This window comes from Clarias gariepinus, chromosome 6, assembly GCF_024256425.1.
Source record: "Clarias gariepinus isolate MV-2021 ecotype Netherlands chromosome 6, CGAR_prim_01v2, whole genome shotgun sequence".
Classification (NCBI taxonomy): Eukaryota; Metazoa; Chordata; class Actinopteri; order Siluriformes; family Clariidae; genus Clarias; species Clarias gariepinus.
This window is the reverse complement of record NC_071105.1, coordinates 25,705,737-25,731,306: the sequence shown is the minus strand read 5'-3', so window position 1 is coordinate 25,731,306 and position 25,570 is coordinate 25,705,737. Positions and strand designations below refer to the sequence as shown.

Genomic DNA, 25,570 nt, shown 5'->3' with positions numbered 1-25,570 from the left:
CCAAAAGGAGTGTGTAAATGAGTGTGTGAATGTATATATGTGTGTGCCCTGTGATGGATTGGCTGAACGTCCCCCGCCTCGTTCCCTAAGTCTCCTGGGTCTTCAGACCCCCCCATGACCCTGTACACAGGATAAAGCGGTGTAGACAGTAAGTGTGTGAGTGAGTGAGTGATATTTTGAGATGAAATTGTAACAACAACTGAATCGTATCGGAGTGTATCGTTACAACACTAGCTTGAAGATGTTTCCATTCGTTGCTGATGGATTCTCTCAGATGAATGGTGAACTCTCTTCACTGAAAGTCACATGGTCATTTTGGATAGATAACAGTAGTAAAAGCACTAAATGACACTTTTCTGCTAATGTCATTTAATTATTTCATTATAATTGAAAAAAAAACATTTTGTATGTGATTTTACTATTTTATAACAGAATTTATACAAATACCTGTGGTGTATAATTATAATGATAAATTAAACTTAATTGAGAATTAGGAAGACATCATTCCAGGCACCGGACACACACACACACACACACAGGCGCGCGCGCGCAAGGAGAGAGAGTGTGTGTGTGTGTGTGAGAGAGAGAGAGAGAGAGAGACTTGCTCCTGCGCACAGCCCTCAGTGGATGTTGAACTCGAAGTTAGTTCGGAATATTTTATACATTTCCCTTCATTAAGCCGACTGTAAGAAACAGAAGAGCTCGTCGTAGAGAAGAGAGCAGCACAGCACATACGGGTTTACAGATAACTCGGTAAGTGATGTATAATCTCATCTCTCTCTCCGCGTGCACGAGCGTTTGCTTTCTTAATCCTGTGGTAACGGAGTTAAATGTCCGCGCGCGCAGCCTGTGTACCAGTGACGCACCTTAGCACACAGCCTCCAGGCTGCTTTATACTACGAGTATTTTCACAAATTAGTTATTTTAATGAAGTTATTCACTGTCGGGGTGTCTAAGGGTTCTATTAGTCGGAGAATTAAACTTCTTTTCCGTCCTGACATTTTCTGAGGTTGATATACAGTGCGGTTGATCATAAACGCAGTCGAATGCTATAAGAAATAAGAGAAATCATAGACTTATAGACTCACAGGCAATGAGTTGGGCTGGGGTTGTTAAAAATGTCTTCTACTGAAAAAAATTAAGCAAGAAAAAAAATAAAAGAAATATTCATGACCCACTTATTTCCACTCAAGTTAAATTTGTAACAGCCAAATAAAGAATGTTAATAATGTTTATGCATTGGTTAAACGCATTAAATTAAATTAAATTAAATTAAATTAAATACAATATGTATAATATCAATATGTAATAGCTGCATGAGCCCAAAATCATTTTTGACTTTCCTGAGCTGGAGCATTACCTGATTTAGCCCAAAGGCACTTCAGCAAAAAGCACGTAACCTTTAATAAGTGATATATTATATTCATACACACATTATTATTATAGCCCTATTATTATACAATGGAACTGAGTTCTCTGCAATTTCCCTTTTAGAAAAAGAAGACATGCATTTTTATTTTAGAACTAAAGCTGAATTAATCAGCTTTTTACCTTTGGTTTTTATATATAATTTGTAGAACTTTTCCAAAACAAAACAAACCATTTTTTTTTTTTCAATGAAACAGCTTTAAAAAAAAAAATCAAAACAAATATACATTACAAAGACAAGTAAATGTTTTTTTTTAAATGTGTAATGTTACTTTTTTACTGTGATCCTAATTTAATAATAATAAAAAAAATTGCCTAATAATATATATTACTACAAGAGCCAAAAGACAATTTGCTTTTAAAAACTGAGAGTTATCATTTATCCAGTGGCACGCAGGCGGAAAGGTTAGCAGGGCTCCAGGGTCGAGGGTTGGATTCCTTCCTCGGTTCTCTGTTTGTGGAGCTTGCATGTTCTCCTCATGCTGGATGGGGCTCCTCTGGGTACTCACAGTCCAAAGACATGCAGATTTGGCAGGAATAGAACCCATGACCCATACAGACAATAACCCAAGCACAGGTGGAACGAGAGACCCTGCTGCTGTGAGACAGTAAGACAGTAAGCACAATGTTAAAAATTTTATATTACAAAACTAAGCATGATTTGATAATTGACTTACAGTAATATGGATTTAATATTTTCGGTTATAGCAGCTCTCACTTACTCTATGGGACAACATGTTGTTTTTGCAGTCATTCCACAACAAAATGAGCACAAGAGCCAAAGAGAATTTGCTCATGAAAATTAAGATACATCATAAATATGGTGGCATAGTGGTTAGCTCTGTGGCCGTGCATCTCCAGGGTGGAGGTTTCGATTCCTTGGGTCTCTGTGCTTGGTGGCCTTCCTCTGGGTATTCTGGTCTCCTCTCACAGTCCAAAGACATGCAGATTAAGCTAGTTGGTGTTCCCAAATTGCCCATAGTGTGTGAATGAGAGTGTGGTGTGTGTCCCATGCAATAGATTGGCACCGTGTCTGGGTCTTCAGGATAGTCTCCATGCTTCCTGTAATCCTTTACAGGAAAAGCAGTATACAGTAGAAAATAAATAAAGGAATGATTATCATTAATCCTTATGATTCTTCTTCTTCTTTTTTGGAGGGAGGAAGGGACTGTGTAGTCTAAAGGCTTTGACAAACTCTTGGACAAAGCTCCCAAATCTACCTAAATATAGTTTGATCATGTGTGGTTCATTTATTTTTACATATTTTTAAATAATTCAAATATATTTTTCTCCTTATAGAAAAATTGAAGCAGCCTAAAAGCAGCATCATTTCAACTGTCGGCTCGACTGAAACTAAAAGATAATGTTTGTACACTACAGTACAGTAGTTTGTAAGTGAGCCAGGTAGCTGGAGCAGCTAGACACATACAGTATGGTATATTTTTTATTACAAGTTAAGATTGACAGGCTTATTTACTAATGAGGTAGATAGGTAAAATTGTTTTGTAATGTTGAATTATAACAGGAGTGAAATGAACATTAATTTCATGCACAGATAAACTGAACATGTGAACCAAATGCCTCTTAAAAAAACATACCAGGTAAAGAACTTGTGCACAAAAGGCCTTGACTTGGTTGATGTTACCAGGCACCCAGAGATGGTTCCGTCCTTGTGATGGCCTTGAATATTGGCTGTAACCATAGTGACAGTATTAAAATGTAGTCATGCTTGAAATGTTGTTGTCCACAACCTTTTTGCATTCCGCTTAATTTTGTTATTTTCTACCCCATTTGGTATTTCTAATAGATTATTACACATCCACTTAGACATTATGTTTAAACCCTGTAAAACCTGATAAAAAAATTAATGACAACATTCTTTCATTCATTCGTTTAACCGGGTCAGGGCTGATGTATATCTTCTCTGGGCCGTGTGAATAACGTTTGATGTTCTCCCCATGCTTGGTAGGTTATCCCTGGACACAAAGACATGCGGTGGAGGCGTTTCCAAATTGTCCATAGTGTATAATCGTGTATGTGAGTCTAGGGTACAATCTGCCATAAGTTCCCTGGGATAGGCTCCAGGTCCCCCAGGGACCTACACAGGAGGAACTGTAGGATGAGATTTAGATAATGTACAGATAGATGTTCTTGGGCGGTGAAAGGAAACCCATACAGACAATGATCCAAGCACAGGATAGAACGAGGGACCCTTCTTCTGTGAGGCAGTAAGACTACCTGCTGCACCACTGTGCTATGGTTCTAATGGTTAAAGCACCATGCTAAAACTGTAATATTACAAAATTAAGCAACATATTTTGGAGTTATTTCGCAACACTAAATATAAGAAACAAAGAACAGAATAATGTGACATGGTGTTAAACTAAACAGTAGAATCATGAACAGATTGCAATGCCATAATATATAAGCATAAGCCTATATAGTGCTTTATTTCCTATTATTTCCTTTTCAATTTAGTTTATGATGTATATTGTTTTATACAAATATCAATTTGGGACTTAATTATCTTTAAATTGATCTGAACTAAATGCATGTTATTTGTTGCTTCCTGTCGAGAGTCAAACTGTGTTTCCTCAAAATTGCAAACTCATTTTGTTTAATCTAACTGAAATTATCGAAAAAGATATTGAATGAGGATCAAATATATCACATTTTAAGTTTTTTAAAATGTGTATGGTCGCCACAACTCTCCAACAATCAATACAGTACTGAGCTTCTGACAGCTAGGTGGTTTTAATAACTTCACGTCTCATTGCTGAAACCTTAAGTAAAAACACGAACAAAAATTTGAATGCAATTTCATTAGACGTTATTTTTAATTAACATAAACATCCGGAGTTAAGCATTTCTGTAACTGAATCCAAAATATTATTCTACACTGTGCCTGTGGGGTACTAGGTAAGAAATACAAATACCGTAGCATTATTTTATAGTCTGTGGAGGCAAACACAATTAACAGTACGCCATTTGGGATTTAGCCTAACTTTAAATCTGTTGGATGTTTTTTTGCAGAATGATTGGTGGGAGATATAAAATCTATTATGGTGACATGATAAAACGTAACATTTTCTTTTGTTGGTTTAACACTTTCAGAGTCCGTCTGAGTCAAATGGACCTATATAAACACTGAAGGGTGTTATTTTAACACTCTGAGTGTTAACACAGAATTTTGCTGCATAGCGCTACAGTGGGTAAATAAAAATGAATCTGAAACGATAAATTATATGTAGTCTGCCAAAAAAAGAGACAATAAAAAAGAGGAAAAAAAAAAAGGTTTTGGCAGGGTATGGTGACTATTGGCTCATTATTGCAATTTGCATGTGCAGTTTCACATTGTATTGATCGTCTTGTGCTAAATTTCTGCAAAGACACAGTGAGCGTTTGTGTGACCAGGTGTGGCACACAGTGTGTCTGTCCTGTGCACAGAAATGTCTATTAAAACTTATTATGGGGGATAATATCCATAAATCAGAAATACCCATCATATTTCCACATGCCTGCTTTTTTTTGGAGGGGGGGGGGGGTATGTATGTTTTTTTTGAGATGTAGTTAGGCTCAAAATTCTCCAGAAACCAGGCAGCCCTTATTATTGATACACTAGGCTGAGAAATACTGTAAATGTTTTACAGATCCTCTGCCTCACACAGCAGGAAAAAACTCTCCAACACAGATGAAAAAAATCTACTCAAAATGAGCTGCTAGACTGTTTGCTGTATGACTGGATGCTGTCAACTCTCAACATTATTATAAAAATTCACCACATAGTAAGCTATAGCATAAATCAAGTCTGATGGCCTATTGATTACATTTTTTGTTTTGACATCATCCTGCTCGACCAATATCCAGGGTCACATGTCACTGCTGGGTTGGCAACCATGTTCTAATAAAGGGTTTGTATTGACTGTTTTTTTTTTTGTTTTTTTTTTTTTTTAAGGGAAGCTATTAAGAAAAATTAAATTTTTAGTGATTTTTTAGATTTTAAGATCAGTTTGGTCTTCATTTTTACATGGCCAGGGTTTAAACAAGCAAACCAGATGTTCCCACTATTGTGACCTCCAATAAGAAGATGACCTACTGCAACTTGGTTGCTCCAGTTGCTTATCTCTGCTCATGGGGTGTGTCTCAGCAGCAGCTCCTATACATGAACACTGACATTTAGCACATTTAGTAAAGGAGTAAAACAGACAGACCATCATCTAAATGGTATTTCAGCATTACCAAGGCTGTAGTTTAAAAAAAAGGTTTCACCTTTAAGCAAGGGTCGACATACTGGAAATAAATTAGGAATCTTTCTTGGAAGAAAATGTTAATTAAAGCTAATATTTAACAACAATTAAATAGTAAAACAACAGAATAAGGATAATAATAAAAAGAAGGAATAAACATAGCTGAAGTCCAGTAAGTCTATTAAGAATATAAAACATGAAAGACCGTATTGATTTGAATGAATATCAGCCACTATTCAACTCCTTGTATATTTCAATAAGAAAAAAGTTGCATATTATAAAATCTATAAATTACATCATTACATGGCAAGGCCTATAATAGAAAAAAATATTCACCAAACAGTTTAAAGTTTTTTTTTCACTTTGTGTTTGAGATCTCGTGTCAGCATCGGAAGGAGGAGGCTTGCCTTTTCCACATTGTCAAACTTTAACTGATCAGCTGGGTGACACAGGAGATGAAGTGATTGGTCACAGTAGACAGTTGAGAAACTGTAAATGCTAATTAAGTATACACTGTGATATTGTTTTTGATCTGGCAAAAGAATGTGATATAATCAAACTTGTTCTTGGCTGTTCTAGTAATACCTAGAAGTTGCGTTAACACTAGTCAGAAGTGGGTCAACGTTGTTGGTGGTTAAATGCTAGTCAGAGACAATTGAATGCTAGTTAGAGATGGGTGAAAGCTAGCTAGTGGGCAGTAAATGCTAGTCGTGGATAGATAGATAGATAGATAGATAGATAGATAGATAGATAGATAGATAGATAGATAGATAGATACTTAATTGACCCTGAAGGAAATTCCATATATCCAGCAGCAATAGAGACAATAACACAAAGACAGGTTGTAGTTTGACGTTCCGAAAAAAGGGGGAACATTAAACACATTTTTAAGAACGTAACTGCAATAGGCCCAGGGAATTGGGTTACTACAATCGATCTCACGGATGCTTACTTTCAGCGATCTTTCTGCGCCACAGACATTTCTGAGGTTTACATTTGAGGGCGTGGCCTACGAGTACATAGTGCTGCCCTTCGGCCTGTCGCTAGCTCCCCAAACAATCACGAAGTGTGTCGAGGTGGCGCTGTCTTCTCTTCAGGAGAGTGGGCTTTGCATTCTGGCCTATTTACATGACTTGCCGCTAATAGCGAGATTAAGCGTGCAGGCGGAGAAACAGACAGCGCTAGTTCTGTCTCACATTCAGACTTTAGGGTTCTCAGTAAACATGCAAAAAAGCCCGCTGACTCCGAGTCAACAGTTTTCATTCCTGGGTCTGGAGATATGCTCCGTTACCAGCCGAGCACAGAATAGTTGCGTTTCAGCGTTGCCGTGCTCTGTTTCAGTTGCAACGCAACTTTGTTTGCGAGTGTTCACAATTAATGGGAATGATGGCATCTATATCTATTGAACATGCGTGCATTTTAGCGCTGGGTGCGCTCTTACCGCCTATGTGCGGCGCGCTACCTCAACAGGAGGCTGACAGTGACTCCGTAATGCATGTCAGCTCCTCTGCCCTGGGGGGAAGCCAGGCTGTTACGCCAGGGCTCTCCGATAGGCAGGGTGTCATTTCGCAAAGTGGTCTCAACTGATGCAACAGGACAGACAACACGACAGTGGTGTCATTTATAAACAGACAAGCGGGGACTCGCTCACTCCCCCTGCTGAAACTTATTTCCTATTGCTATGGTCCAGTGTTCCTCTTCTGGCACTGAGGGCCACTTACATTCCAGGGTACCTGAATCTGTGGGCAGACCTTCCCCCAAGGGGGGGGGTTACATCCATGGGTGGTTGCTCAGATCTGGGAGTGCTTCAGCAGGGCAGTAGTGGATCTCTTTGCATCCAAAGAAAATGCTCACTGCTCACTATCCTTTTTCATAACAGATCGCAATGCCCCTCTGGGGACCGATGCGCTGGCACATTGATGGCCCCTAGCTCTATTGTATGCTTTTCCTCCAGTAGAACTGATTCTGCCTGTTACAGAGAGGGTGCGCCAGCAGGGTCTGTCCCTAATTCTGGTGGCCTCTCGTTGGCCGGTGAAGTCGTGGTATGCAGAGATAGTCAGCCTGCTAGCAGCAGAACCATGGAAACCTTCTCTCCTCAGGGACCTTCTGTCTCAGGCAGGGGGGAGGTAGTTCACCCACGTCCCGAACTGTTGAACTTGCATGCTTACCTGTTGGAAGGTCCAATCGGATAGCTAAAGGACTTCCTTTGAATGTGATTGAGACAATTCAAAGTGCTCGGGCCTCGTCTACTAAAGGTTTATATTACAAGTGGCGAGGTTTTGAGCAATGGTGTCAAGAACGTAATGGTTTTCCATTTCAGTGCTCCATGGTGGAGGTTTTGTCTTTTCTTCAAGAACTGTTAGAAAAAGGCCTTTCCTTCTCTACTATTAAAGTATACTTGGTGGCTATATCAGCATTTCATATTGATTTTGATGGAGTGTACGACGTCTGGGAACCAGTGCTTAAGGCCCTCAGTGGTCCTCCTTTTGAGCCAATTGAGTCTATAGATATGAAAATTCTTTTATATAAGACGGCACTTCTTCTTGCTTTAGCGTCTGCTAAACATGTGGGTGATCTCCACGCTTTGTCCGTGCATCCATCTTGTACGCAGTTTGCTGCTAATAGTTTAAAGTCCGAACGCAGCCTATGTACCTAAGGTTGTCTCCACTAATTATAGCTCTATGGTCTTCGACCTTCATAGCTTCTGCTCCCCTCCTTTTGCTTCTGGGGAGCAGGTGAAATTGCATCATTTGTGCCCGGTATGTGCACTACAGGTCTACATGGACCGTACAATGAATATGCGCTTATGTGATCAATTGTTTGTCTGCTTTGCCAGCCCAGTAAAGGGTAAGGCTAATGTCTAAACAACGGCTTTCCCATTGGATTGTGGAAGCTATTTCATTAGCTTGTAGCAGCAAAGGTGTCCCATTGCCTCAGGGTGTGAAGTCATATTCAACGAGAGCTATGGCTACATCTTGGGCGCTGTTTAAGGGCATGTCCATAGGTGATATTTGAGCAGCACCCAGTTGGTCTTGTCCGGTTCTACCGTCTACCTGCGGGGTCCATTAGGTAGTAGCATAGCTATCAAGGTTCTTGTTCCTAACTTTGGTAGATGCTCGGCGGGGCATGAATATATGTCCCATACGTTATGTGTTGTACTGAGTGAATCGACTGAAAGGGAGTGAATGGTTATGACTATAACCTCTGTTCCCTAAGGGAGAGGAACGAGGTACAACACATTGTTGCCCCGCCTCTCAGCTTAGCTTGGCGAAGAGCGGCTGTCCAACTGAGAGTCAACCGGGGTTGACGGTGGCTTATAGCAGTGGTTCTCAAACATTTTCTGTCATTCCCCACTTGTCAACAAAATGATAACAAAAATGGCCAAGTTTACTATTTATTAAAATATCAATTTCTAAACCAATAAAATCAAATAACACCAAGTTCAAAACAAATAAAATACACGTGCAATTGTTACAACATGCCCACTACGTCACTTATCTAGAGCTTTCTTTTAAAGAAGTCAAGTGGCTTATTAATGTGACTGGGTGTGTTGTCTCTAAGTGTCTTTCTACTTTGTTGGGTCTCATGCTGTCTGCTGCCAGCGGTTTAAAACACAAAACACACACGGGTCTCTCCTCTGCTCCCACCATCCCCACCATGAGCGCAACACAGGCTTCATCATGTTTTCCTTTTGGCTGGCTTTTTGGTTGATTGGGCTGATGATGCTGAATCACCTGTTTTTTGTAAAAAATCCATGTAACAAATGTATACATTGACGTTGTTATGCTCACTACATACAGTACGCTACTGACCCGGTGTTATGCTGCAAAATAAATGTGCCATAAAATAATCATTTTTGGGGATTTGTATTAATCGTCTCGACGGCTGTCACATGCCTAGGGTTAATTATAATAGTAATAATATATTTGATAGTAATAAACCTTTGAATGTATGTCCTAATGTAATATTTGATAGAGATTATGTAGGGGGGCAATCCGTGGCAGGGGGACATTTTAGCGCATAACACCGGTTTGTGTCCGCGGTAAAGTTAGTTTTATATTCGCATCTCCGAATTCAATAGCTGCGTAAATAAACCCGCAAATAAGATACCCACATATATTTCCTCTCTAAATTGTCTTTAAGCTACATCCGCCTTAAATTATACATGTTTAAAAGCATAAACACCGCAAAATATGATCATCGCAAAATGCTGCACACCAACAAAAAGCGTAGAACGATATTGATCTTCTCCTGAAGGATTCTCTGATGTTATTTTAATTTACTTGTATTATTGATCCATTTCTTTGCGTGTGATTGTTTAGTTGTTTCGAGTGTCCGATCTTTATTGTCAATAAAGAAAAGCATAAATTAGAATAGATACTTTCCTATTATTTTCCACTAGTTTCCTCCCGTTCATTGCGCCCCACCTGTCATGTCTGTATTCCCCACACTTTGAGAACCATGGACTTATAGGTATAGGTGGGGCTACACCTACGTCACTACTGCCTTTGACTGCCTTTACGGTGTGAATATAGGTGGCTTCAGCCAGGACACAAAAGGGCGTGATATGCCATACGTTATGTGTCATACAGTACCTCGTTCCTCTCCCTCAGGGAACAGGGTTTATAGTCATAACCATTCATTAAGCATATTTTTAAAAAAATTAATTAATTGCTGTTCAGTCATGATGTGCCATTTTATATGTGGCAAAGTGACAACAGTGCAAACAGTATTAATTATGCAAACACTTAAGTAGTTGTGCACAAGAGCACAACTAAACGCTATTTAAGAATTTTAGGAGGTGTCATGTGTGTTTAGGTTCTATAACAGTGCTGATTAACACATATACCCTGGGGGCACGCTGATAGCTATGTTAAAATTTAGTTCGAGTAAGTCACATTTAGGAAGCAATATTGTTTATTTTTGTAAATTAAAGGTACTTCCATTAAAATTGATATCTCTTCTTCCTTTTAATTGTCACCTGATTTAAAGCATATACATTTTAAGCCAATGGTAATAATAATAATAATAATATATAAATTAATAATAAATGAGATATTTCTGTTACTTGTGATGATCAGAATGGTGTGATATTGTTTGTAGCCTTTAATCCTCCCTTCTCTAACACACACATTAAATGGATTTGTTTGTGCTTTATGCTTGTTTCTAGTGACATCATGTCCCTTACAAAACAGTTTGTTTGTGGCAGAGGTAGTGCCATTTACTTAATTCCAGTCATTAACAGTATGATGATTCACCATTTTGCTAAATTGCCAAGAAGTGCCTACTGTTGAATAGAGCAGCTGAAAAAGAGCCATTTGCTTCTTATTAATCATTGTCCTGTCAGCAAGAAATGCTCCTTAAAATGGTTGCTTCCCTTCTGCTTCGCCATTATGCATGTTTATATGTATCTCCCTTGATTCTGTGATAATGTTAATAATGTTATTAAGGAACTTTAGCTATAGGAGTGACTGTGTCAGCACTTTAGCAGCCATTATACACCATCAGCCATAACATAACTAGTCTGCTAGTCCGTCTGGTCTGATCTAACAGAAAAGGTCTAAATTTGTCTCACCAAAATTCAACAATTTTCTTTTTTAAATGTTGGCCAATTAGAAAGTCACCAAAATACCCAGTGCACCACAGCCCGCTCAGCTCAAGACCTCTGACCCGACCTCTGAACTTCCCAGACCTTATCTGATTGAGTCTGATCGGAGACCTCACCCCACAACCCTCAGCACCCAAAGGATCTGCTGACAATGTCTTAGTGACTGACACCACAGCACAAGTGGGACCTACACAATACTGGGCATAATATGTCACATTGTAATGTTATGTTTGATTGGTGTCTGTTGCAAAATCTTTGGTTTGTTATTAGAGTGTTCATAGAGACAAGTAATTGTAGTGGGTTTACAGTACCTGGTCATCTTTTGTTGTAAACTGTGTCTGTGTATATAAATTCCCAACAAATGAACTGAACAAGTTAACTGTAGGATGAAATGTGTTAAAGTTTAGTATTTAGTTTGTATGGAGCTGACGTACACATTCACATCAAGGAACTTCAATTACCGTTTTGGTGAAGTTTTTATTTTGTAATCTCTGGGTGCTGGTTTAGACTTTAGACGTTTTAGACTGAAACGAAGAAACGTGGTAAAGCTAGAATAAACTCTTTGCAAAGCTTATTCATTATTCGTAGTTGTAATTATTGATGTTGCACCTGGCACAGCTGTAAACACAGTCAGTAGAAAACTTTAAATTGGTTCAGTGGCCTCTTTTGAATAACTAATCAAGCAGTACATTTTTATTTTTTTTGCGAATAAAAACAGGAAAACATAAGGCACTTGACAATCCAGTCAATTGCACTTCTATCCTCTATCATCCTTTATTCATAAACATTGTCTATGTGTGTTTGTTCTAGTCTCTGATACTTACGTTAAATTTAACTCCATACAGTGAATTGATTGCGCAACTAGTGTGGCTGTACTCTCGTCTTAGGCTGGGCAAGTCGACAAACATCTACTTAAATTTATGATGAGCAAGATCTGCAGGTTCGTGAGATACATTTTCTGTAAGTTGTCTGTTAAGTATTAATATTCATTGTGATATCAGATCTTCTTTACCTGTATATCTTTGAGAATTTAGACACTATAATATATTTCAGGAAAAAGACAAGTTCCATATTTTTCCTTGTTATTATTATTAATAAAAATTATTATTTTTAATTCTAGGTTTTCGATTTAATGATTTTCATTTTTTATTCTAAAGATGAAGCCTGCACACAAATCCTCTGACTCCCAGAGATTTTACTTTTCTAATTCAAATGGTCTTTTTATATAAATATTGCGAAAATAAGGGTTCAGACAATATAATGAAGTTTTTTAAAAGGCCAAAGTCTGCCTTCTGTCTCTCTATCAAACTCCACGAGCACTCAAAGTTGTACGGAAGTATTGCTGCAACCTCAGGCTAGTCACTGACCATGCTCATTAGTCTGGCTTCAGTAGACTTGTAGGACATGACACATCACCAGATGGAGTTGAAAATGTTGACTTTGTAGCAGCATGAACAGCGAAGGCGGGTGAAATACTCATTAACATCTCCATTTTATATTCCCTGTTATATCCACCACTTGATGCTCATTCACTCAGGCTACAGCTACAGATTTTTAAAGACCATTTTTAGGAAGTGGCTACATACAAACTATTTATTTTTATATTCAGAGCCATGCCTATAGAGCCTTGCACTTGCATGTAAGTTCTGCATCTAAAGTGTATCAGTGACCATAGACTGTTGTAACACATCTGGTAATTTGTTGAGTTTTCACTTCAAACTGTGGATTCTGATAGTCTCGGCACTGGGATTTTAAATAGGTTTATACAGTAATTAAGCAGTGACACCTTAAAAAGAGTGTGGTTATACTAAACATCAATGATGCAGGTAGTTGTGATTATATATATATATATATATATATATATATATATATTTTTTTTTTTTTTTGTTTTTTATATTTTTTTTATATTTTAGAGGTAATCATAACCATGCTGATATTCACCATAACCACATTATTGTGGGTGTAGTGTTGCTTTTACACAACAATTCTATAAACAAGAAATTAATCTTGAGTAAATGACATTTCAGCCACAATGTGATTCTGCTATTAGAAGATTATCTCAAAGAAGCCATACTTACTTTATAGCACATCAGCTAGCTCGCTAGTTAGCTCACATTGATTTGCATATTCTCATTAATGATGTTTCTGATGAAATTGGCATGCTGTCTTACTTTATATCCCTAATATTGTAACTGACAGTTTTAGGAAAGAAAACGATCATTGTGAAAACTTTTTTGCATAGACTCTTAAATTTAGGCTCATTTAATGGCTAAAGGGTCAACAAGAACCTTTCCTGATTAACTCCTGCCAGAGACATTCAAGGGCAGAGCCTCCTGTCTGCATGCTGCCTTGACCCCTCAATCTGGCAGGGAAATGAGTGTGCCCCCAATGGAGATGCTGTTCCAGCTCATGGCTGTGCTCAGTGTGTTTGAACATCCCTGATGAAGACAAGCATGACACAAATGCGATGCATTGGATTCTGACTAAGTTGTCATTTTTATTTCACTGCATTGTTGACACGCCATTGGAGTTCTTACAAGGACCTCTTGTGCTGTGACCAGGGTAGGTCCATGACACGTTGTACTGAAGCCATATTAAGATCATGTTGAGCATATTCTTCTGCTGCGTACCACATTTATTGTGAGCATGTAGAAAGTTATCAGTGCATTTATGTCATGTCCAGATAATTTAGTATAAAAACTGGATCCAATTCATTACACCATCACCTCGGGATGAAAAGCACTTGCATGCCGTGGTATTTGTACCAACCCACCAGATGCACTGACAGTGTAGTTATTGAGTTAGTAAGTGCCTGATAAAAGCGTGGTGCAATCTGGCCAGACATAGATCATAATAACTTGGTTCAGTCTAGTTGCTGTTTGGTGAGCATGTGATTATGTGCATGATGTGGAATTAGTGACAACATGATAGAATAATTGAGAGCCTGACAGGGATGTGTCTAGATAAATGGTTCTTCAATATTTTTAGGACTGTATGGAAACTTCATGGTCAGGTCTTTTCATCATGTCTCTTTGCTGAAGTGCAACCACAAAAAAATAATGTCTTGTCTGATTGGTTTAATTCTAGTTGAATATATTAAATTAGTAAGAAGATAGTAAGAAGTAAGATTCACATACTAAACGTCTAAACATTTTTCTCCAAACATTTACAAATCTCAGTATAATTTAAAGAAGTAGGTCCTTATTAGCACTAAGCTGTTATGTGTAATGTTTATTACACATTTATTTGGCATTTGACATAATAAACAACTATTTATTACCGAAATAATAAAAAGTTAGATTATTATGTTATTAGAATAAAGTTAGCTTATTATGAGATCATAATCAGAAGTAGAAGAACAGTAAAAGCAAGATCAGATCCTCGCACGGAATAAGGATATTTTTATTTCTTCATGGGTTACAGTGTATAAATTATATACAGGGAGGATATTTAAAGAGGGATAAATGACTGTTTGGATGTGTGCAGCTTGGGACACTTATAGCTAATAGTTTCCCACTGTGGAATCTGCCTGCCCTACTCAACATAAACCTCAATAAAATCAATGAATTGTGTCATTTACATAAAGAAATCCAAAAATAGAATTATAAATCTATATAAATAAAATAAACTTTTCGTTTGTACATTGGTAAGAACTCGCTTTTTTAATGATATCTGTTGCATACATTGGAAAAATCTCTGTAAAAATTTCTGTATCTATGTTCGTCCAGCCAGATTTTGTCACAGCACTATGCAAAACTGTATGGACAGAATTTAATGAAACGTTGCCAGTCATTTGGTATTTGCCTGACATAGACCTGCACAATGAATGAAATCAAAATGTTGAGTATAAAGAAAGTTAGAAGCAGTTATGTGCCAGATTACGGTATAAACCACAAGTTTTGAAAGCGCACTGCACATGTGCCAAACTGTGGGCAAGTCTTAAATCGACCACTTCACAGAATGTAATAAAACCTTTGCATTACTTATCTCTCTGGCTAAAGTTTAACCTGCTCCATAAATGAAACCAAAATATTGAGTAAAGGTTGATGTTATGAGCACTTATGTGCCAGATTTAAAGTGCTCCCATTATGCGTTTTCAAATATGATCGTTCATGCAATGTGTCCTGTAGCTGTATGTGAACATGTGTCTGTGACGCCGACAGTGCACGATAGTTTTTGTCTATTAAAAAAAAGAGTCGGCTCACGTTCGCCTAAACGAGTCGTTAGCAATTCAAATCTTTTTCTGTTGCGGATCCACGTCACTAAGTAACATATATGCATAATGTCCGCACACGTTCTACATCGCGAACAACTTGCACACACTCTTGGGTTACCACACTCTTGCTAACATATGACACTTACCACTAAGAAACGTCCTGCTCCAGTCGTGTTTGCGAAACAGTTTCTTGTCGAAGTGCCGCTTCAACCGTTTCATCATCAGACTCTGGGTAAAGGGTAAAATTGAGGCCATGTTTTCTATGAGAAAAGTGTTTTTTGACCTTGCATACATGTAAACCTGTTTTAACAGACTCATAAAGCAATATTAGCAATCTTTAAAATGGCATAATGGGGCACTTTATTAATCTACTTTATTACCTTGCGCAATGTAAACAACAGTGTTGGGTGTAACGTGTTACAAAATTACAAAGTAACACGTAATAGTACTTGGATTACTTTTTTGATGTAACGAGTAATCTAAGGTGTTAGGTCCGCCATTTAAGTACTTAGTTATTTAGTTATATTTTCAAAAATGTAACCCGTTATTCAAAGAATTTATGTAATCCATAATTGTCATGCATGATGAATGACAAAGGATTTTTTATTTTCTGCAATGGAAAAGTACTCTAACTAGTTACTTTTATCAGAATGTGACTCTGTAATGTAATTGATTACTTTTTACAGACTGTAATTTTGTAATGTAATTAGCTACTTTAAAAAGTGACGTCCCCTAACACTGGTAAACAAACACCTGAAATAACAGCGCAGAAGTTGTATATGTGAATTTTAACGCTCTGGAGTAAATTTAGGACAAAGCTTATTATTTATTATGAAATAATAATATCACTGATTACATTAAAGCTGATCAGATTATTTTTAGCTTTAACCTTTAGTGAACACACATGTCAAAAAATATACAGTACATCCAAGTGATGTCCATCTTCTATCTTTAATCGACAATGATTTCATTATATATAGGAATCTATAGGAAAAAAAAAACAGTTTGCTGCAGAGTATCAGATGCTGTATATTGAATAAACCCCGTTTTTGTTTTGTTATTTATTTTGTTCACTTGTACACAGTGGAAGTTAAATCTTTGCTAATTCGCGTGAGAGCTTCTGGGAATAAAAAAAGCAGCCTTTACTCTGTTGGAATCCAGACGTACTCTTGCTTTCCCACCCCTTTTGTTGCCTGGGTAACATGTTATTATAAGGCGGGTGCTTGTCTTTTTAGCGATCTTTCCTGCATTTTTCTTCTTTTTTCCCTTGTTTGCTTCCCCCTCTTTTTTTTTTTTTAGAACAAGGGAGCATGCCCACCAAGAAACTAGTCAAGTTCATTGAGCAGCACACCCCCTCATCTCTTTTATGAACTCTAAACCATATCAAATGTAGTTATTGCTTTTAATTAGTTTTCTTTTTGTGTAATAATTCGAATTATTAGATTTATTATTTAAATGAGATGATGAAGAAACAATAAATGACAGATGGATGGAAGTAGAAGTGACTGCACTTCTGCGGTTCTTTATCTGTAGCTATAAAGGCATCTCATTTGCTGTAGCTATTAATAGTGCGATTCCTAGTTCATTCATAGATACCCAAATCATCAAATACCCAGGAGACATGCAAAACAAGATAACTCAAACTTTGGTTGCGCATGGGGAGGGATGAGCATGAGTTGGATAATTTTAGAGATGTGTCTACTTCTTTGAGCTCCGCAGTGCTACCTTAATGCACAACAAACATGCATGCTCATATGTAATTTTGTACTTGTGGGATATTTTTGTGCTTTTTGCACTTTTTCTACTTTGTACTCTACCAACCGTATGTTAATAGGGCCATATTTTTATAAGGACGTTTGTTCTTCATAATGAGAAAAAAAAATCTATTCCCACACACACACAAGCACACTGGCGGCTGGTGGCTTTAAAGAAACACACTGTAGTGTTTGGCTATGCTTATGTAGGGCTCGGTAACCATGGCAACAAACAACATCAGAAACAGAACGATCAGGCTAGTCGGCTGGGCGTGAAGAGAAATAAAGAGCGCTAATACACCAAAGTGTGCATGCACGCACACACACAAACACACACACCCACACAAACACGCGCACACCAATTAAGACATTTTGTGCAGAAGGCTTGTAAGGCATTGGAACATCTTGGGATCTCACACATTTGCATGGAGTTAACTGAAAGGTAGGATATTTACCCAAAGGCTAACCTGCAGCTCATTTCTTATGGCAGTATGCAGACTTTATGAAGTGTCTGCACTTAAAAAAATAACGACATTAAAAACATAACTTTTTGCTAGTTGCTGTTTGCTAGTTTTGCTACTTTTTGCTAGTTTAGAAAAGGGCTTTTTATTCTTCATCTTCATTCTGTAGCTTTACCCATTAGGTGTATTGTAGTCTATAATGTAGAGAATGTGATTAAGGTTATAATGTTTGCATGTGATGATACATTTATATTGTCTTATTGTCTCATATTGGCTGCATCTGATGGTGAAGTAATTTTTACATTTTAAATCATTCCCGTTTACAGAGGCTTGTCATAAAAATAGAAAGCAAATCATCAAAGAAAAACAAGTTTTGATCAAGAAGCACAAGGTTTTGGGGGTTTGGCTCTGTCTTGAACCATCTGCACTGTCTTACCACAGCTTGAGTGTGTTCGCCCTTTGAAGCTGTCCAAGGACCCTGCTGTCTGCCAGGCCTACTGTGGATATTCAGAAATGCTTTATATAAATTGTCTGTAAATATGTTGGGCTCTGCACTACAGGTCTAGGGCACGGTTCATTAAGCATAGACATTGTCATAGATACAAATCAGTCGCTCTTAAATAGCACGTCAGATGTCCTTTCGGCAACCATTCCCTAAAATCACCTTATTCAATTAGTATACAGTGTTTTATTTTATATCATACCATTATTTAATACGTAGTAAAACAAATGTGTTGTTGCTCAGCTGGTGAATTGTCTGATCTGCTTCGATAATAGAGAACTCTATTCTGAGTTCACTTTAAAACTGAGCTCTGTAAAATATACAGAGTGGATGTGTCCCAGATGGCATGCTCTTTGGTGATGGCACGCAGGAGCCAGTCATCCAACTACAGCATTATCCTTATGCCTCTGGGCATGAAAGGCAACAAGGCTGTCTGCATGCATCTTGAGATCGCCCATATGGGTAGAGAGGGAGGCTGAAATGCAGGACTTTGAGTGCTGGTCACTGGAAAGGGAAAACCTCAAAAAGCATCAGTGCTTAAGAGCAATGAAAGCTTATAAAGGTCTGTTTTTATGAACCGCTGCACAGCATGAATGACATTCGATAGCATTAACATGTGGTACGTGTGCACTCTTAAGTCTAGAATCAGACTGTTTAGAATGCAACTGGATAAAATAGGGAGAGGTTAGTCTGATCCATCCCACCACAGATGATAGTGATGCTGCTGTCTCCCTTGTGGAGAGCAAGCACGCTGGTAGAGGATAAATGAGATTTATTTCTGGCCAATGCCGAAACCAAAATTGGACAGTGTGGTTCGAATTCCAATGCCAAATGAACTGTCTGTTCATTGTTAGACTTGAAATGTCTCCTAGGCATTAATACAGACTCCCGGAATCTCAGCTTCTGAATGAGAACTGGTTGTAGGTTTTATTTTGGAGAACTGCCATTGGCTTTAATTTTAGGATCAGAGCTTGCTTCTTGAACACGGTCAGTGCAGAAGCTGTGAACACATAACTTGTGCTCTTCCATGGCTCCCATGGGATTTAGACATACACAGTATAAGCACAAATCCGTCATTTCGTGTATAGTGTTTTCATATGATGAGCAGTCTTGGGTTTCTACCAAACATAGTACTTTGTGCCAAGGTCAGAATGTTCAATGATGGTCTCATCAGACCTGGGAAACCTATTCCACATATTTGCTCCAACATATCTTTTGGAAACTTTGTTTTTTTTTCACTTCTTCCCTCTTCCCACTTCTGGCCAGAAGTGTCTGCACTAAGGTTGTCTTGTGAATAGCTTTTTCTCTTGGCCTCTTGGTAGCTAGTGGTACTCAGCTGGATGTTCAGAGTTTTGGAATATATATTTATATATATATATATATATATATATATATATATATATATATATAAAACCAAACTCTTTTGATACATTTGTAGAACTGAAAGCAAGTTTCAGATTTGCTTTAAGAACTCAATGGTTTTCATAATGCTGTTTGTTTAGGTGTTTTCTTAACAAACTCTTTAGTCTTATTAATTTGTGTGTGTATGTGTATTTTTTAAACTAACCAGAAAATTAATTGAAAAAAATCCAAACTATTTCCTAAAAAAAGTTTTGACGGTGCATACCTTGAAGGACTATGTTAGCACAGTGTGATGGAGATTTATAATTTTCGAACTGCTCGGCTAAATAAGCAATAACACTGACCATGAGACAATAAAGCACTTGTTTGTCTGGCACATCCCATGCTCTGTGCATTAGGATCTGGGGAATTTGGAGGCTGGATCGGCAGGGTTGGGCTCTTGGCCTCGGATCGGCAGGGCCCGTGTGAGGTCGGCTGCGCTGCACTTGCCAGTTTGCTGGTGTATTGATAACTAATGTAAATGGGATAATGTTATGTGGCATTAATGTTATGGCTGATGTGTGTGTACAGTATACAGAGTATATACACATACACGTCTGAGTGTGTTTGTGTGTGTGAAATATTGTTTTAAGGCTCCTTATACTTATGCGATTTAAAAAGACTGAGGCCTGTACATTGCTAAGATGAATTCTGCTTAATGAAACAGACTCAGCTTGAGTTTAGCTTTTTTTTTTTGTCAGCTTTGTTTGTTTTATCATATTTTTGCATGTTTTTTTTTTTATTTCAGCTATTTAATATAATACTTTATTAAATATTCTTGAATATTTTATGCTATTTTCCCTGGGACCTGCATGTCAGAAGACAAATGTGGAGATTAAATGAAGTGACAAAATGGGCCAGGATTCTTACACAACGTTGCCTTGTTTGAAGAGTGTTCTGGTAATGGAAAGACTCATTTTGAGGAAGACAAAATGCTTTAGAATTTGCATACTAAAATATTCTCTGAGCAGAATAAAACTGTGGTATATGCAACAATGCAGTAACGTTCTACCAATGTGTGCAACAGGTTGGGGTTTTTGTAGCTCTGTGTTTTGGGGCGCAGGCGTTAAAGGATCAAAAGATGCCAACAAACTGAACAAGCGCATTAAGTAGGCTAAGTCTGTTGTGGGGTATAAACTTCTTAAATTGATGGAGGTAGTTAGGGACATGCTGGCAATCATGGATAATGCCTCTCACCCACTAGATAAAACAATTGACAAGCGCAAGTGTAGTTTCAGCAAAAGACTCATTCATCTCCGCTGTTTAAGGAAATGACATCGTTCCTACCTAGTAAAGGCGCTATGATTCACACACATTTCAGACTGTGGTCACTGAACTGAACTTCACTTCTGTTAAAAAGTTACAAGTTAAAGTTACTTCTGTTGGTTCAGAGTTAGAATTTTTCTTGGATTTATGTTATGTATTTTACAGCAATTTTTTTATTTTTTAATGTTGTATTTTAGTATTTTAATGTTATTTTTTGGTGTATGACTTAGTTTAATATATTTAGCTGCTGTGGCAATCCCCTTCAGGGAAATTTAATAAAGTTTATCTCATCTCATCTCATTTCATATTAAAATATGTAAAACCTTTTGGAACCTATTATATTTGTACGATAGGCATGATTGTGAGCATGTAGAAATATTGATCGAAATGATGAGAAAAAACAAAACTGTAATCAGACCTAAACACAGTTTTTAAATTGCGCACTATTTTTGCCTTTTTGTATAATGCGTCTGTGGGTCGAGCAGGGTTGTGGGTGGCCAGAAGGGTGATTAATTAAAGACCCTGAAACTCAGCTGATGAGCATTGAGACGCCCCTGCCTTTGAGCTAGCTTTTTACATAATGACTCACCTCCTTTAGCAGGAGATATCCACACTGGTGAGTTAAGTGCATATACTGTCTATGTATGTATACTGCCTGGCCGAAAAAAAAGTCGCCAAATGGATTTAACTAAGCAAATAGATAAGAGGCTTCCATTGGATAATTACTGCAGTGATTAATCTGTTTAATCTGGCAACAAGTTATTTAACACTAACTGCAGTGATTAGCTTCTCATTTCTTAAACAACCATGTCAAAAGACATATGCTGTTGATCATGGCAAAGTGGTTATGGCATGTTACTCTTTTTCAGAAAGGTGAATGAATGAATTGTAAAACAACAGTAGAACGAACAGCTATGTTTAACAGCGAAAGTAGGAGGACATATACACACACACTCAATGTGAAGATAACTCAAGGGATTACGACTAAACAACTGTATAGCGTTAAGAAAAGCACTTATCATTGAGGTTATTGAAAAAAATATTACGTTTTCTAGGGAGCATAAAGAATGTTCTGTGGAGCATTCGGAAAAGGTCATGTAGTCTGATGAGTCAAGAGTTACCCTGTGCCAGTGCAATGGGCACATCAGGGTAAGAAGAGAGGCGGATGAAGTGATGTACCCATCACATCACCTGTCTGGTGCCTACCTTACAAGCCTGTGGGGCAGTGTTATGATGTGGGGCTGCTAGGATGTCTAGGTTTAGCAATGTTATGTGCCAAAAAAAAAAGAATAGAAAAATGAATAAACTGGATGACCAGGTTTTTCCATCAGTGGATTTTTTCTTTTCTGATGGCACTGGCATATTCCAAGAAGATAATGCCAGGATTCATTTAGCTCAGGTTGTGAAAGAGTAGTTTAAGAAGCATGAGACATAATTTTTTACATATGAATTAGCCGCCACAGAGCCAGACCTTAATCTCACTGACAATATAACATATCAGTGTAGACAGTATATACAGTCATGCTCAAAAGTTCAGTCATGTTCAAAAGTTAGTATCCCCTCTTTGTGTTGTTGTGTTAAACTTAATAAAAATCAACGTAATGTAGCAGTATTAGACAAATACACCCCCAGACCACTTGGCATTGTGTTAACACACACCTGAAGGCTCCAGACCAGCCAACTGCAAAATATTCACATTTTATATAAGTCTGCACACCTGCTTATGATCAATTAATCAAGGGCTGACAATTAGCAGCACCTGGCTGCAAATTACTCTCCTGAATCTTGTGGATGAGTAAGGGTTTTTTGGCTTCATTTTTGTTAATTAAATTATTGCACAGTGAAAAAAAGTAGTAGTAGTAGCAAATATTGTATTTGCCTAATACTGAGACTCGCTACGATCAGATGATTTACAGTATATTGTTTTCACACAAAAACACAATGAACAAATAGAACATGACATATACAGGTATACAGAGTCAGCCAAAAAAATTATACACACTTTAATCAGGAAAAGAAAAATATAGTAAAACCAAATTTATTGCTATACGTTATATATATGATATTATTTTGAAAATATTATTAATATTATATTAATATAACTAATATAGTATAATAATATATTTTTCTTTTCCTGAAGAATGTATAAATAAATTAAAAAATCATGTCTCCCTTCGCTATGTAGGCAGCCTCCCCTTCTGCAGGTGTGCAAAGGGGCAGGGCTGCAGAAATATGCACGGCTGGGGATTAATTCTCATTTATGGATCTTGGACTTGAACTCCCCGCGCTATAAAAACAAGGCGGGGAGTGTCGCTCGGGGTCTTGTTCTAAGATCTACAGAGCAAAGTCGCGCGGCGAACGCTAAAATGTGAGTAGTGGCATGCGAAAGACGTGATGCTATGTACCAAAGGGACTTCAAAGGCGCTCTTTGATCACCAAACAGAGGACAGCCATTAGCAGACTGCTGGAGCTCCCGCGGCACTTGCACCCTGAAACAGGGCCGGATTTGTGACCATGTTGCTGAATAGGAAGAGCCCACTGTGTGGCTCACATCAAGGCCTCTGGTCCCAGCCGGGAAAGCTGCCCAGACGAGGGTTCTCCAGGAGATACCCACCTTCCGCGGCTGGGAGGGGCCGGTTTGGCTGATCAACGAGAAAAGCCATTCGAGGAAGCTGGCAGGAGCCGGTGCCCACGCGGGCCCTCTCTGCTATTCAGCGCCTTCTGCCACAACTCGCCAACCTGTGCCCTCATGCCAGTAGGGCACTGCCTCCAGACCTGCACGTACATCTCTTTCTCATTTTTTCCCTTCCATCCTCCTTTTAACCCTTTCCTTTATTATTATTTCTAATAAAATTACCCCTTTTCCGAAAGACTTCACCTTATGTCTCTGTTTATGGTGCTGCCTGTGCGTCAAACCCGTTACTATGTGTGTGTGTGTGTGTGTGTGTACAGTTAAACTTTGGATTGCGAGCATAATATGTTCTGGAAGTGTGCTTATATGTAAATGTACAGTAAAAAAAAAACAAATGAACCTGCAATTTACCTTTGAAAAGAATGGTGCAAGGAAGACAAGAGAGGAGAGGAGGTGGGGAGGGGGGGTTGACAATATATACTGGCAACTGTACCATATACTGTATACTGTATATACACATACACAATTCTCTATTGCTCCGTTCCTGGTGGTATTCTGTATTGGCTTGAGCCTGATAACAGGCAAGACTGATATAATATGATGTAGTCTTGTGTCAAGAGATTATGTTTAAGTGGGCAAGACTTCATTAATCATTTAGCATGTTTATGTGAAGCAGAAACAGTCTCACAGATGTACTACAATCATCAAAGGTCAGATTTAATCATTTTGCTCATGTTTTGAAATTTAAACCAACGTCCCACAGAAGTGTCTGCTCTCGCACCTACAGTATAAGTCTGCCTCTAAAGTACTATAAAACTTCTTGTTGCCGCTAACACTATGCCAAGAGTTTCGGATATACTGTAATCCGTGTAAAAGAGGATCAAGCTTCAACCCCTGTAGTACTGTATGTTGTATTCAATTGTTGTGTCCTTGACTGCAAAAAAGCCTGGCTGAGATATTTTCAAACGCTTTGTCTCAGCTGTGCAAGGTCTCCTGCTGTGCTTGTAGCACACTAATTATTAAGCATTTCTAACAGCTCTTTTGTCTTGCACCCTGTCCTCCTTGTCCCGAAAGAACACTATCATCTGGTTAGACCAGACAATAACATGATGGTGTCATATTGTACATAAATATGCAGAAGTGGGTGGTGATACAGGCTCCACAGTCTGACACTTGACACAGTTTGAATCCGTCCCTCATGTGGTAGTGGGTCAAAAAACTTTAAACAATACCCTGAAAAGTCCTTTCAACCCAAGATTTTGGTCTGTAGTTTACAGTTTCTTCAGTACTAACAGGTCTGAGATCATGTATGTTTAGTCTACGTTTGAACTTTCCTGAACGCTTTTGCACTTGCAATATTTGTGATGTAACAAAAATGTACAACATCTTTGGAAAACAAATGACATAACACAAGTTACATATAGTTTTATTAAAATGAACCTGCACCATTAGAGAGGACCATAGCAGCTACAATCATATAGGTTTCTTATATTTATGACTATTATATGCTGAGGTACAGTGCTTTGCTGAAATGTCTAGTACAGTAGTTGTGCTTAGTAAAATGCTGGACTTGGTCTGGCGAGTGACTTCAACGTTCTAGACTTCAACAGTCTTTTTGTTTACTCCAACTAGTTGCAATATGCACTATTTTATATAATGCTAAATTTGGGGGGCAAAAAACATTTTAAATATTTTATGCTGTGTTTACTGAAACTTGCTTGTCTTAAGATAGCGTCTCAGATTACATGATGCAACAAAATGGGACAGGGTTCTTACAAAGCGTTGCCTTATTTAAATAGTGTTAAATATTATAAGCATTGAAAAATAGAAAGATGTTACTTATTCACTTATACCATTATACCTACTTTTTCTGCTTTTATTATCTTGGAGTGTAAGAAAAACAAATGATTCATCTTAGATGAAAGAAATAATACAGTCGTGTTAACATCAAGCAGGCTCAAACAATAACATATACTGTAATGGATTCTTCTGATCCATTACTCTAGTTATTATTTTATGAAACATAAAGTCACAGAAGAGTAACACAGATTACAG

The 25,570-nt window shown here is 37.9% G+C and overlaps 1 protein-coding gene across 2 annotated transcripts in view; it reads left to right on the top strand.

Annotated features, from left to right (window-relative positions):
• Positions 1 to 591: 591 nt before the first annotated feature.
• The window catches only part of camkva (CaM kinase-like vesicle-associated a), a 42,657-nt gene continuing 17,678 nt past the window's right edge, over positions 592 to 25,570 (top strand). The window contains exon 1 of one of the 2 annotated variants that reach the window (XM_053499003.1): positions 592 to 753. The gene's annotated coding sequence lies outside the window, so the exon portion shown is untranslated. Of the gene's footprint in view, positions 754 to 17,539; positions 17,696 to 25,570 lie in introns of those variants that run through there. The other variant, XM_053499002.1, reaches the window with a different exon arrangement.